The 15427-nt window shown below is 42.3% G+C and overlaps 1 pseudogene; it reads right to left on the minus strand.

Moving 5' to 3' along the window:
- Positions 1–9582: 9582 nt before the first annotated feature.
- Positions 9583–9701, minus strand: LOC133493097 (5S ribosomal RNA; annotated as a pseudogene).
- Between the last annotated feature and the right edge of the window lie 5726 nt (positions 9702–15427).

The raw sequence follows: 15427 nt of genomic DNA on the forward strand, positions 1-15427 counted from the left end.
GGCGTTTGGTAACTTGAATTTTTGTGACTAGAGACGTTTGTAAGCACAGGTACCACTGTATTAAGTGGTACTTGTGTAAATGTCGTCATATGCCTCTTGTCTAGCTTTCGCCACCTCTACCTTTGCCCTTATCACATTTCAATGTATTCCTTTCATGTCTCCTCACTCCTCTCAGTGTCCCACTTCCTCTTTGCTAACTTCTTTCCTTTCTCACTTCCTGTAATTTGGGGTTCTACCACTAATTCTCCCCTTTCCTACCACAAGACAAACCCAGTACTCTCCTGCCTGTCTCTCTGATCACCTTGGTTGTTGTAGTCCAGTCTTTGGGCAGCTCTTCCTGTCCATCGAGATCCTGTCTCACTTCTTTCTGAAAGGCCACACAACATTCTTCCTTTCTCACCTTCCACCAGATGGCTCTCCGTTCTACCTTTGTCTTCCTAATCTTTCTACCCACCACCAGAGTCATCCTACACATCACCACCGTATGCTGTTGAGCTACACTCTCCCTTACCACTACCCTACAACCAGTAACCTCCTTCAAATTACCTGGTCTGCATAAAATATTATCCACCTGCATGCTCAACCTCTACTCTTGTAGGTCACTCTATGTTCCTGCCTCTTCTGGAAAAAAGTGTTCACTACTGCCATTTCCATCCTTTTTGGAAAGTCCACCACCATCTGTCCCTCAAAGTTCCTTTCCTGGATGCCGTACTTACCCATCACTTCTTCACCACCCCTGTTTCCTTCACCAACATGTCCATTACATTCTGCACCAATCACAACTCTCTCTCTCTGTCTGGGATGCTTAGAACTAATTCATCTAGTTCCTTAGGGAATTTCTCTTTCAATTCTAAGTCACATCCTTCGTGTGGGCATACCCACTCATCAAATTATACATAACACCCTCAATTTCAAATTTCAGCCTCATCACTCAATCTGATACTCTTTTCACCTCCAAGACTTTCTTAGCCACCTCGTCCTTAAAAATAACCCCTACTCCATTTTTCTTCCAATCTACTCCATGGTAAAATAATTTAAACCCTGCTTCTAAACTTCTAGCCTTACTCTTGTTCCACTTGCTCTCTGGATGCACAATATATCAACCTTTCTCCTAATCATCATGGTAACCAACTCCTGAGCTTTTTTTGTCATAGTCCCAACATTCAAATTCCTTACCCTGAATTTTTCGCTCTGTGCATTCCTCTATTTCTTCTGCCGATGAATCAGTTTTTCTCCTTTTCTTTGTCTTCGACCCACAGTAGCTCAATTTCCACCAACGCTCTGCAGGTTAACGGTGACAGGGGCGGGCATTGTTATCCCACACCATGACTGCTCTGGCATGAGATTCTTTAGATGAACATTCATTTTTGTTTGGGAAAGTGCCCTTCCTGACACATCCCTCTGGATTTATCCGTGCTTTATCCAGATTGCATTGGCTTTTGCGCCCATTGAGCTGCATTTGTTTTTGTTTATTTTTGAAACAATGTTCTTTATTTCTCCTCACTTCTGTAAAAGTCGGTCTGGACTTAACAATACAAGGGTGTCAACAGGTGAGAACCACTAGATTAGTGTTTAGGGTGATGCGTGAACAAGATCGTCAAACAACAGTGATCTCTTAAGTTTGAGATTTACAGTTCGGATATATTTTTAGAGTAATGGTCAGAGTTTAGAGTTTAGAGTAGGGTTAAGGTATTTTCGTGTTAAGTGTTGAGGTTCCAGTGTTGTCTGGTAGAAGGGTCTTGTCCTTGTGATAAAATATCTTAGTATGGTCATTAAATGAAAGACTTTGTGATCTTAAAGCCCAAGTGACATGTCTATAAACATTCTAAAATATATATGGTAATGAAAAGTACATATAATATTATTCACTTCAATGTCTATACCAAAAAATAGAGCGTCACATCCATGCACAAAGTCTGCGAAGTGGTAGCAATATTGCCTGCGACGTCATCAGCAGATGTCACACTGGGACATTTGCCATTGAAAACACGTAGTGGTACCTGCTACGGGAGAGGAACAACAGAGATTTTCAGATTTTTCCAATGCTCCTTCTGACACGGAAGCTCTTTTTGAAGAAGAGGAGATATTTCAATTGAGTGAAGCAATATTACCCTGTCGATTTGAGCCATATTTAGATATCCGGATAACTTCTAATTAACAACAGCCTCCCCAACAGTATGACAATATTTAGTGCGCTCAGCCGCGAGCGACGGCAACAGTGCAGCGATGAGCCGATCACGGCTTCGGCTGGAGAGGCTCATCGTGACGCTGAGGTGGCTCATCGGGGCGTCGGTGGCATTGTTCATCCGTCAGATGCAGGGGCGTTGTTGGCAATGAACAACGCTGCTGCCGTCAGCGATGAACAACGCCGATGGATGAACAACGCTCCCAACGCCGTCGGCGATGAACAACAGCGCGACGGCGACAACAATGAACAATGCCATGGACGATGGCGCACTCAGCCACAAGTGATGACAACGCCCTAAAGTGGCTCAGTACCGTGATGAGCCACCCCAGCTGAAGCCGTGATCAGTGGATGCGGCGCCAAAGACGTGACCAGCGGATGCGGCGTCAACGTGCACATTGTCAGATAGGTTGCCATACCACAAATAGCAATGGAGTGAATTGATAACAATTGTTGGGTGTATGGCTTAAGTTTCATGTTTTGAGCTGAGCCACCAACTCTCAAATTGGACACCAGATGTCGCCAAACAAATTTACACTCGATTGGGTCACCAGCACGGCAAAGATCTCTCTGATAAACGTAGCCTACCCGCTTAGCTTCTCATTGCGTTGCATACGTATACCAAAGTCAGTAACCTTATATAAACCTGATTATTATCTTTGTATTACATACATATATCGGGGTTAGCAACCTTAATAACCCAATTATTGTTATAACTTTGTATTCACATCTTATTTCTGATATAAAGACAGTGACAGGATGCAGCTGTCAAGCCACACCTAACATTTTTCAAGATGGTTGCAGCATCAAGTTACTGAACAGGAAGCCCGTCACACTCGAATGACCACGCTGGAAGTCGGCAAGCAGAAATAGATTTCAACTATTTTTCCACTGGACTTTTAGCAAAAAATTAGATGCTTTGAAACAGCTTTGTGAAAAGATTATAACCTGTGTATGGCGGTCTCTCTCAGACAAGGCAACACATGATGAGCAACCAACTAAAACAAGCCTGAGAATGCATGAGAGAATTGTATTCACAAGAATGTTGATACATTTATGCTATTGTTTAAAACTAGGGTGAAACCGAACGTGAATTGTGGTTCTATTTTTAAAAGATGCATTTATTAATTAAAGGGAGAATGACAAAATTGAGTGAAGCCAAAGAAGGGCGTGACAAGTCAAGCCAGGAATGGCAAATTGGGCCCAATAGGATGAACCAAAAGAGGCCCTTCCCACTAGATGTAGATTCAGCCAACATTTTCCAGAATCTTCCACCAAAAAGCTATAAAAACCTTGGATATGGAAGTTTGGGGCTTTTTGTTCAGTTTTCGCTGACAAAGAGACAAGGTCTTTCTATAGGTGTAATAGTCGTGTGGCAAGCTGGCGGGGAGAATGAATTGGCAACTTGGAGTGCCTAAATTGACGACTCTTTTTGAGATTGGGCGCAAGTAAAACTACGATAATAAGGTAATGGCAGGATAACACCAACAATATTACGTGGTTACCTATGAAGGGCAAGTTGGCTTGACAATTTATCCGTAATCCCGAAAACCCTTATTATTAAATTAGGCTTCGAGCTATATAGGACTTAGATCAACCCTAATAGGCTCACTCAAAAAAGTCTATTATCCCTAATTTCTGATGGTTTTAGACGCTTTGAATCTCACTTCACTTATATTGCTTTTTGCTATTTTTATCATTTATCTTATCCTTCTTACCATCAATTTTATCATTTGAACCATTTTTACTTTTCTTGATTTATGTTCTATTAACATTGAATTTTGCCTTAACATCGCAACCTTACCTCGCGTCTGGCGGGGATAACTGTCGGATGAATGTTATCTGAACAATTTTTATCATTGTATTAAATTCTTAAAATTTCCATCTTCATCTATCTTTGTCATTCTTATATTGAGTTATCTCATTATTACCATTCTACCTCATTAAAGATCGAACGTCATCGACATTAATATCATTTAGTCGTAAAAATTCTATTTTAATCACTCACTCATTGATAATCTCCGGCTTAAAGTAGAACAAATCCATACGATCTTATTAAGGATTGTTAAATTTTCTAGGTCAATGACAAGGGCAATCGATTCATAAGAGATGGAGCTGCTGTAAAAGTAGAGCGAACACTTTGTCACCTTGTTACTCAGAAAGGTTACTCGACAAGGCGGACGAGTGGAGGCAGACTGGATTGGCTCTGCAAAACTAAAGGCAGTTAGTACACCTAGGCAAATTCATCTCGACACCGACTTAAGAAGCTCCCGTCCTCCTGCACGGACGGCGTTAGAGTCGGCTGGAGTAAAGGGGTAGCTTAACCCTATAACTGGAGAGTCGGTGAGGACATTTCTCCCAATTAGTCCTCCGGATAAGCGGAATCTGACAACAGACATATTTAGCACCCCTGACTTATGTACGCGGATCTTTTGTTACGTTATAACCCAACTTTTTTTTTTTTTTTTTCGTAGCTCAAAACACACCTACCTGTCATTTGGAACCCACGAAGCTCTTGTCTTTTGCACCTGAGTGTTCGAACAATATCCAACAATACAACGAGCCGGCATTTTGGCTAACACAACGGAACAAAGAGCTACCTTCCAGCAGATAAAACCTAGTGTAAACACACGAGACCACTTGAGTGGGCTCCTTCTCATAATGTCACTTCCTGCTTCATCTCCAAAACAAATCCCTCGAGAGGATTTTCATGGCGCGAGTTACAAAAAGCCATATGTCAAAATCATGTTTTATGATTATTGGCTGTTTTATGATTATGGCTGCCTTTATTTAAAAATTAAAAACATCCTAAAAAAAAAATCATGGATTTCATGTCAGTGGAGCTTTAAAGCCCCAAAATCATTATTTTGAACATCCGGGCATTTTGGTAGTGAATTTGGAGGGGTTTTACAGAATGTTTAGATGGCAGTCATTTTTTTCACTTGCTTCAACCATGAGGAGACACTGGTAAAAGTAAGCTTAGCATATTATTGTGAATTTTTATTTTAAATTGTGTTTATTTGGGACAATTCTTTATTTTCTGATGAATGACATGTTATTAACCTAACCCGGGGGTGGGGAAACTACGGCCTGTGGGCCATATCCACATCGTTGACCAATTCAACCCGGCCCACCAAAGACTGGAATTGAATTGCCGGAATCATACCAGAACCGTGACTCTCTTCATTGGACCTTGTCTGTCTGCCAACCACTTCTAACGAGTTGTGCTCTAATGCCCACTGGTTCCACAATCAATCAATTGAACTATAGTCATCTGCTTCATCTGCATAGCTATAATAGTCAAAACTGAATTTCTGAAAATTTTGATCCAAAAGGTAGCATATACAGACTGAACAGGAGGGGTCAAAGCACTGACCCATCAGGGACCACATAGATCATTGCAACAAAACAAAAATGTATACCTTGAGAATGTGTTCAATCTTATATCATTTAGCAGTTTGATAAAAGCAGATGCTGCACTGTGGTAAGCTCAGAAAAAACTCTGTCAAAAAGTCAATTCAATAAATTGCTGAGTTGATTAAAAAAAAAGCCCAACATGATGAAGCGTAAAACAGGACAGTACAGTAGGTATAGGGAAAAAAGAGAAGAAAGTGATGATTCTAAAGTGTTATGCCGAACTGTACCAAACAGATGCTCAATTAGCAGTTGAGGATACATACTCAAGGTTAAGACTAGAAACCTTAATTTATGTAAATAACCTATGATTTGCCTAGCAGACTCAAGAGCAGAAACATCTGTTAATAGAGAAACCAGTAATATCCCAAAATCAAAACACAGTAACAAGAGCCTGTGGCAGACCAACGCCTCTTAATGAGTTAATTACATTGGAATGGGGCTCAGATAGGAAGATAACTTCAACTAGCCAATTTATGATGATGGTGCAATGCCCATATGATGTTAGACATGCTCCAAATGGAACTAGCTACAGTTCTAAGAAAAAAAAAAAGGCATATTTAAAGTGGTTCACAGCACTTTAGATCAAATTCGGCTAATGGTTACAGAAGCCGAAGATTTACCATTTATTGGTGGAGGTTAGATTTCCCCACAGCTGACGTAACTCAAACTGCAGAATATATTATCTGTATGGCAGGAAAATACGTTACGGCCAGACATGACACCATATTTCCTGAAAACCTACACATGACAATCAGTTATCGTAAAAACTCAGGACCGGACATGCCTTACACCGAAACTTTTCTCAGATGTGGTCCAAGTTAAGTGCAAGTGATGTACCTCATTTTCAATGGGCCCACCTCATTTTGCACAGTGGACCTGCTGGTGTGTGTTTTTAATTTAATGCTAAACCCTTAGACCAGACACAAACTGTAACCAAGGCACAAACAAACAGATGCAGTGATAATGGCACCTTTGCTCTAATGATGTACACCTTTACTGATTGGATTAAAAGTGGAGATAAGGTAGAAAAATCCCTCCGTACTGGTTGCTCCAGACACAAACTCACACTCAGGGTCACATTGTTCAGACAGGTGCAAATTGACCCACCACCAAATAAATGATATCATCTGCTTACTGACATAGAGGAAAAGACAAATTTACCAGAGTCACTGTCAAGTTCGGGTCCAGCTGATGTTGGATTTATGACAAATACCACACCAGTTCAAAGAAGAGACTATAAACAACAAATTACACAGTATCCACTAAACCAGACACGGAGGATGGATTAAAATGTATAAATGATGCTTTAAAAAAGGCAGGTATCTTAATAACCACACCTGAATCTGAAAGCAACACAGCGATGCTAGCTGTACAGGCATCAGCTGAAGTAGTCTTGTACCACCCTTTGACTCTGAAAGTAGCACATAGTGTCCCTCCCCTGTTCTTGGAGACTCAAATCTAATTTCTTTCACCAGCTAGACACCTTTCCTGTACAGCTACTTTGCTTTCACAACCTACAGTGAAGAAAATAAGTATTTGAACACCCTGCTATATTGCAAGTTCTCCCACTTAAAAATCATGGCGGAGTCTGAAATTTTCATCGTAGGTGCATGCCCGCTGTGAGAGAGATAATCTAAAAAGAAAAATCCAGAAATCACAATGTATGATTTTTTTTTAACAACTTATTTGTGTGATACAGCTGCAAATAAGTATTTGAACACCTGAGAAAACCAATGTTAATATTTGGTACAGTAGCCTTTGTTTGCAATTACAGAGGTCAAACGTTTCCTGTAGTTGTTCACCTGGTTTGCACACACTGCAGGAGGGATTTTGGCCGGTTCCTCCACACAGATTTTCTATAGATCAGAGAGGTTTCTGGGCTGTCGCTGAGAAACAAAGTTTCAGCTCCTCCAAAGTTTCTCTATTGGGCTTAGGTCTGGAGACTGGCTAAGGCCACGGCAGAGCCTTGATATGCTTCTTATGGAGACACTCCTTGGTTTTCCTGGCTGTGTGCTTCGGGTCATTGTCATGCTGAAAAACCCAGCCACGACCCATGTTCAATGCTCTGACTGAGGGAAAGAGGTTGTTCCGCAAAATCTCACAATACATGGCCGCGATCATCCTCTCCTTAATACAGTCCAGTCGTCCTGTCCCATGTGCAGAAAAACCTCCCCAAAGCATGATGCTACGAGCCCATGCTTTACAGTAGGGATGGTGTTCTTGGGATGGAACTCATCATTGGTCTTCCTCCAAAGGTTAGTGGAAAAATGCATAATTTCAAACCATGACGTCTTAGTGCTTTACCAACAGTCACCTTGGAAACGGTGGTCCCAGCTCTTTTCAGATCATTAACCAAGTCCTGTCGTTTAGTCCTGGGCTGATTCCTCACCTTTCTAAGGATCATTGAGACCCCACGAGGTGATATCTTGGATGGGGCTCCACTCTGATTGAGATTGACCATTGTTTAGTTTCTTCCGTTTTCTAATGATTGCTGCAACAGTGGACCTTTTTTCACCAAGCTGCTTAGCAATTTCTCCATAGCCCTTTCCACCCATGTGGAGTTGAACAATTTTGTCTCTGGTGTCTTTGGACAGCTCTTTGGTCTTGGCCATGTTACAAGTTTGTGTCTTATATATGTATGGGGTGGACAGGTGTCTTTATGCAGCTAACGACCTAACACAGGTGCATCTGTTTCAAGATAATACATGCAGTGGATGTGAACTTTTAAATGCAGACTAACAGGTTTTTGCGGGTCAGAGTTCTATCTGATAGACAGATGTTCAAACTGCACATTTGCAGCTGTATCACACAAATAAATCGTTAAAAAGTCATTGATTGTGATTTCTGGATTTTTCTTTTTAGATTATCTGTCTCAGTGCACATGCACCTCCGATCAAAATTTCAGACTCCTCCATGAATTCTTAGTGGGAGAACTTGCAATATAGCAGAGTGTTCAAATACTTATTTTATTCACTGTAACTTGCACAGCACTAAACCCAGCTACACTGTTGCCCTCACCACATGACGGCTTACCACTTAATTGTGTATCTCAGACTGATGTAATTTACAAACCGAGACCAGATATTGCTCATATATCCCTGAAAACTGGTGATGTATTTGTTAACGATTCAGCCTCTAAAGATGATTACAGGAAAAAACAAGTTAGCTATGCTGTCACCACAAATACCAATATTCTGAAGGCTGACACCAAATATGTCTGCCCAAGCAGCTGAACTTTTTGCTCTCACTCAGTTGTCAACGGCAAGAGGCAGGGTACATTGACACAGTCACACTCACAATCACACCGAGGGGGTGTCATGATCCTGCCGCTTCAGCACGAGCTGTGCGGGTGCTCGCGCGGCTGCGCTAATTGGGAGGCACACACCTGCGCCTTATGCGGGCTGATCATCCCCTGTATATATAGGACCCGGTGACGACTGGTCCTCCGCCAGTTCGTTGAGCTTTATGTCCCGTTCCAGCACTCTCGTATTCCTGATTGAACCTGTGTGTACCGACCTTCGTCCGTTCTCCGACCAACCTTGTAAGCCTGACTCCTTGATACTTCTGCCTGCGTTGATTGTTTCCCCGTGTACCGACGACTGCCTGCCCGCTCATCTGCTCTCTTCGCCCGACGCCCCAACAACCGCTGCTGCACCGGACTGCCTGCTCGATCCCCGACCTCTGCATACAATAAACGTGTCTCTTCTTGAACTACCTTTCGTCTTCCGAGTTCCTGCATTTGGGTCCTACTCTCGTTTCCGATGGGACGTGACAGAACGAACTGGCCATCACAGGACCCAGCAGGAAAGACCCGGCGTCGCCGGGACCGACGCAAAGTAGACCTTCTGCCGAAGGACCAAGCCTGTCCGATCCGGGTGGGCTCCCTGATGTCCTCCGATTCCGTGTCTTACGCTCCGCCAGCGAGGTATGAATACTAATAATTCCTGATGGAACCACGCTACATTTTAGATGGGGAGAGAAGCTTACAGCACCTGATATTCCCAGGTGGTCTCCCATCCCAGTACTAACCAAGGCCAAATGCACTCAGCTTCCGAGATCTGACGAGATCGGGCATTCTCAGGGTAGCATGCCCATAAGCCACTCACTCCAATATAAATGTGTGTGTGGGTGGGGGGGAGGAATAAACTAACTGGTGATTCACCAGGAGTTTATTATTACTATGGAAAGATTGATAAATTGATAACTCCTGGGGGAAGGTTTTTTGACATTTTCATTATAAGTTTGCAAATAACATTATTCCTCATAAAAGTGTTCTAATGGGAATGTAAATGCTGTAACCTGATTCTTTTAATAGGCCATGTAAATTCAATTGATGGCACGTCTGATCTTGCTCATAGTGGTCAAAGAGACCACTCAGGGGCATCGTGTATTTGCTCAGACATATTCAAAATTAGAGCGAACATTTACTGCACGTGTGATTGTGACTTTTCTTGATTTCTACTGTCTGTCCTTTGCGCTTGGCTGCAACCAGTTCAGTTCAGGGTGTGCCCTGCCTCTTGTCCGATGATAGCTGGGATAGACTCCAATACTCCCGTCACCCTTGTGAGAATAAGCGGCTCAGAAAACGGGTGGATGGATGATTTGGTGAAGCACTCCAGCACAACACAACATATGTGGGTAAGCAATGCTCTGTATCGGTGGATACAAATTCACCAATCTTTCTGGGTCCTCGCTCATTTATCTGCGTCTCAAATTTGTGGCTCTGTATTAAGATTTTCACAGTTGGAGTGCATAGTTTGACTTTAAAATCTGGTAAAAATTTTTATAATCCAGAATGCAGAAATGAAAACACTATACATAATGGAAACCCATTACACTGCCCGTAAAGAATACATTTCATGTTTAATATATTCAGATTTTATTCATTTCTAATAGTTTTATCTTCTCTGCTTCCCTCATGATTTTGCATAAATCCAAGCTTCTTTTTGTCGTCCATTCTAACAATGGGCTACACAGTTTACATTTGTTTTTTTTTTGTTCGTCATTAGCTATGGCATGTAATATTCAGTGGCTGAGGGTGAGCTTGTCTTTATCATAATTTACTTGGCATAGAATCATTAGTAAGAGGCCTTGTTGGTCGACTTGTTCACCAAACAGATATTATGCATTAACACCCCGACTGTATCACACCCAGGACTCCATGTTATCCATCACGCCACTTTTACACAGTAAACACTAGGCTAGAAGAAAGCCATCCGTGGCCAGACTTGTGCTCACATATGAACAAGTGGATACGTTTGCGAATGCATATGGTAGCTTGACTACATGGCAATTGTGATCTAATGAGCATTAAAATGATGTATATGTCAATCAGATAATGTTCCATATACAAGAAAGTCAGAATTGTCGTGTTGGGTCAGAAAGCGCACACTGAGTGGATCCATCCATCCTGCTGTAAAGCATGATTTTTAAAGTTTTTGAGGGGAGATCAACAATGAGCATTATAGGCTCGCCTATGAAGTAGGCTATGGAAAATAATCCTTCATGTTTTGTGGAATAAAAAGACAAAAGAATGACATCCTTTAGGCCATTTTCCATACTGTTTGTCGTTATGGATCCAGGAGAATTTAATTGAGTTGGAATTCATCACATATTGGTTGAAGAAAATGAAGGAGAAGGAACAGGAGGAGAGCAAACAAGGAGGATAAGACTTTAATCCTACAGGTGGGTAATTCAGTGGGTACAGCAACAACAATAATAATAAATATATAAATAAATAATAAAATGTTTGGAAAAGTGTCAAGCAGGAGACAAGGGGTAGGACCCAAGTGCAGTACTCTCAGCCAAGGACATGTTTTTCCAGAGAAGTTGACTACCTGGCTGAGGTCAAAACACAGGTAGCAGTCCAAAAAGGCAAAAGCACAAAAACATGTGGCAAGAGGCTATCTGGTCTGGCTGTCACTGAGCAACTTGCTGACAAAGACTATGGGCCTTTTTCTGTCTTCACCAGCTGGAACCTGTGACAGAATAGTACCCAGCCCTTCTATGGAAGCGTCGGTGAAAAGAACAAAAACCCTTTTAAAACGTTATCTTAAAAACTGTATATTTAAAAACACCTTCTCACCTGGTTTGTTGATAAATGGGTCACTGATCCATCCCTTGGCAGTTCGTGGGTCCTTTTTAATTGAGAAGTAGCGCTCTTTTCATAGCAAAGACAGGTGATCGTGCACCAGCTTGGAGAATGAAGGCTCAGTCTCACACAAAATCCCCACTAACGTTTGAAACGTAAAATTTGCCTCTGTTCATCCGCTGTCACCAAAAATCCAGTTTGGCTTTAAATCCACCAACCTTATCTGTCAACTTGAAGACCGTTGTCATTTTCCCCTGAAGTGACATTGAATTCATTGAGCGGGCTGAGTATGTCGCCAAAGTAAGCCAGTTTTGCGACCCATTCCTTGTCACTGAAATGTGCTGCCAGTGGCGACTTCTTGTCTGAGAGAAATCTTTGTAGCAGCTTTCATAATTCAAACACTCTTGTGAGTGATTTCCCTCTGGACAACCATCTTATTTCTGTGTATAAGAGTAGCAGTGTGTGGTCCGCATCCATCTCCTCACAAAGAGCCTAAAAAAGGCTCGAGTTAAGGGCGTGTGCTTCGATGTGGTTAATAACTTGTTTTTTCTTGGAAGTTGTAGGCCATTCATCTGTCTCTTCACCAGGCCTTTTCCCCTTTGAAAAGAAAGTTTCCAAAAACGTCTGTTTCTTATTGATTTTACTCGCTTGTGGGTGTAAATTTTAGCACTCTAGTGACCGAGAGAATCAAGTCATTTTTAAAAATAAAAGATTATTCCGACTCAGATAATGAATACAACGGAACTAATTAATTACTTCTTTGGTGGCCCGGTACCAATTGATCAACGGTGGTTGGGGACAACTGATCTACAGCATCAATAGACTTGCTGAGTTGGATCCAGTAACCCATGGCATCTTCACGCAGAACGGTGCTATCTTTCATGGGCAGGCTAGAGAAAGTCAGCTAACTCAAGTTGTACTTAAATACGTCAAACACAGCAGTCAGCCTCCCAGCCTTACTAAATTCTGGGCAGTTGTACAGTAAAACTTTGACCAGCTCTCTAGCTTTGCCAGTCAACTTGGACATCATCAGGTCAAACATTTCTGTTGGTGTTTTACAGTGCATCCTAGATAGATAATACCTAATCAAATCCTCCCATTACTGAATAGAGAATCCATTTGTGAGTTCATCTTTCAGGTATGGTCACACCTTAGTATCTGACTTGAACGACAACTTTCAGATGTGACTGATCATGGCAAGGGGAAGGCTGGCTGACAAGAGACTGTTTCTGGTTGCAGCTGGGTCGGTTCATGGTGATGAAATGTGTAAAATTGTGAAGGGAAAACTGTTTGTTTCACCAAATCAGTAATTTTGTTACCCAGCACCACATTAGTGATTACTTGGGTTGGCTGGGAATCGGTCAGAACAATAGAAGTGGAGCTATAGAGAGTAATGTCTGTACTATCATTGACTGGTCTGGCACGTAGTACTTCCAAGGTGGACTTGGCCTTCCAAAACATAATGAAGCCACTTGCTCATCCCTACCCATACCATAATTAATGTGTTAATGCATGTTTTGGGATGTGGGAGGAAACTGGAGTGCACGAAGAAAATCCATGCAGGCACGGGGAGAACATGCAAACTTCACACAGGTGGTGGCCTGGATTTGAAGGCCAATCCTCAGAACTGTGAAGCCAGCGCTATACAGCTGGTACACCGTGCCGCCACTTTATACCCATTGATGAAGAAATTCCAGGTCAAAGTGTACTGTATTTTGGAAAATTACAGTAGCAATTAAGATCATTGAAGTTCATTAAGTGCAACATAACATTAAGCTAAGCGCTAAGTAGCTAAGTTAAATGATACAAAATATGTTCCACAAAAGTGAAGGAAAAAAACTTGTTACAATTAAGTTCAGAGATAGTGTAAAGAAGAGACTTGCGAAAGTGACTGAGAAACCACCTCTTCCACAAGCATTCTCCATCTGCTTTCACCCTCCACCTCCATCAGTATCTTCTGTTTCCAAAGGTAGTGACATGACCAAGGTAAGTTCACGTTATAGAAGCAGTTCCTTTCTTTTCCTTTTCGTTTATGTTTTTATACCATACAATACATCCATCCATCCATCCATCCATTCATTTTCTGAGGCGCTTGCCCTCACAAGGGTCGTGGGAGTGGTGCAGTCAATCCCAGCTGTCATTTAGCAGGAAGCGGGGTACAAGAGTCACTCATATTTGAAAAATGTATAGGTGTGGTCAGTCATGCCTGCAGAAAAAAAGTTACAGGTGTGGTCCACAAGTCATATCCGCAGATATGAAGTTGCAGGTGTGTGTTCTGTGTTGTAATTATGACTGTACCCCTTTAAGAGCGGAGGGAGGTCGTGTCAGGTAAACCAGGCTTCATCTGTGCAGAGACCGTATTTCCGTATTAAAAAAAAAAAAAAAAGACGCCAGGCTGAGGTTCACTGCGCTGGATCGGTTTTGATGTGTGCTGTGTGCAACAAGTGCGCAATTGCGCAGTGGCGCATTTTAGAGGGAACATTGGTCAAGACTACACAAAATAAGCGATGTCTTTCAATATCTATGTATTTCTACTCGTAACAAATTTTACGCGCGTGATTTTTTCGTGCTCGACTGTGCAGATTTGCGAGTGCGATGGCACATGGACGCGTACGCTATACAGCTGTTCCACCATGCCGCCGAAAAAGACCTCTGGACAATTTGGCATTTTCAAAGAACCTGAAATGCTTGTTTTTGGAATGTGGGAGGCAATCAAAGCAATTACATGGAAAACATACTAACTTTAAATAGAACCTCTCTACTGTGGGCAAACATGCTCACCCCTACTTCTTCGTGTTGCTCTGTTTGAGCTCATTTCTGAAATTTGGTTTTGAAAAAAGGAAGCCAGCGTCACAAATCAAATTGTGTTCCACTTTGGACTTCCAATGTATAAAACTTTCTTGAATATCAGTTTCACTTCAATTTCTTTTCTCACTGAGTTATCATTTCACAAGCATACTCTTTTTCATTTTGTTCCCCTCTGCTCTTTCATTCTCTCGCTCCCATCTCTTCCCCACTGCACTGCTTTTCCCACAGTGGGTAATGTGAACGGACTTAGTCTCCCGGGTGTTGAGGCCCCCCTCACAAGCCTTGCAGGCAAATGTGTGACGACCACTCGGATGGGAGCAGCACACGCCGAGTCGGCGGCAGTCTGTGGGGGCAAAAAACACAACGTGAAAGGATGATGACGGGTAAAGTCTCGGATTTGGAGGATGAAATCGCCCGCCGCATGCCGAGCGCAGCCGAGCAGGAAGCGGGCCGCCTGGCCAAGGCGGAGTGTTGTTGACAGTGCTTTGTTTTGAATCTGCAAGGAGTTGACATATGCCTCAAATCATTTGCTCTCACCACGCAGCAGATCCATGCTCCTCGGTGATCGAAGACAGGGCCTGGCTGTCGACTGTGTCTCACCACGTGTGCCACATGTGCAGCAAATGTGTATGTGTGTGTGTGCACGTGCATGTATGTGTGTGTGTGTGCTTTGGTGTTTGCAGCACAAGCGTGTGTATTAGCTTGACAAGGAAAGTAAACAGCAACAAAACACAGTGTTGTTGCTGACTCTTGTTCGTTTTTATACAGGGTTCTTTCAGGATATAGACCCTCTCACCAGAAATAAAACAGTAAAATAAAGTTTTATGCTTCTTAAAAATATTTAAATAATATGCTTCTATTAATGTTTTATGCTTACTTTCAGATGCTGCCCCGGCAGCATGACTATGATCTGGTGGTACTGGGTG

The sequence above is a fragment of the Syngnathoides biaculeatus genome, chromosome 19, assembly GCF_019802595.1.
Source record: "Syngnathoides biaculeatus isolate LvHL_M chromosome 19, ASM1980259v1, whole genome shotgun sequence".
Classification (NCBI taxonomy): domain Eukaryota; kingdom Metazoa; phylum Chordata; class Actinopteri; order Syngnathiformes; family Syngnathidae; genus Syngnathoides; species Syngnathoides biaculeatus.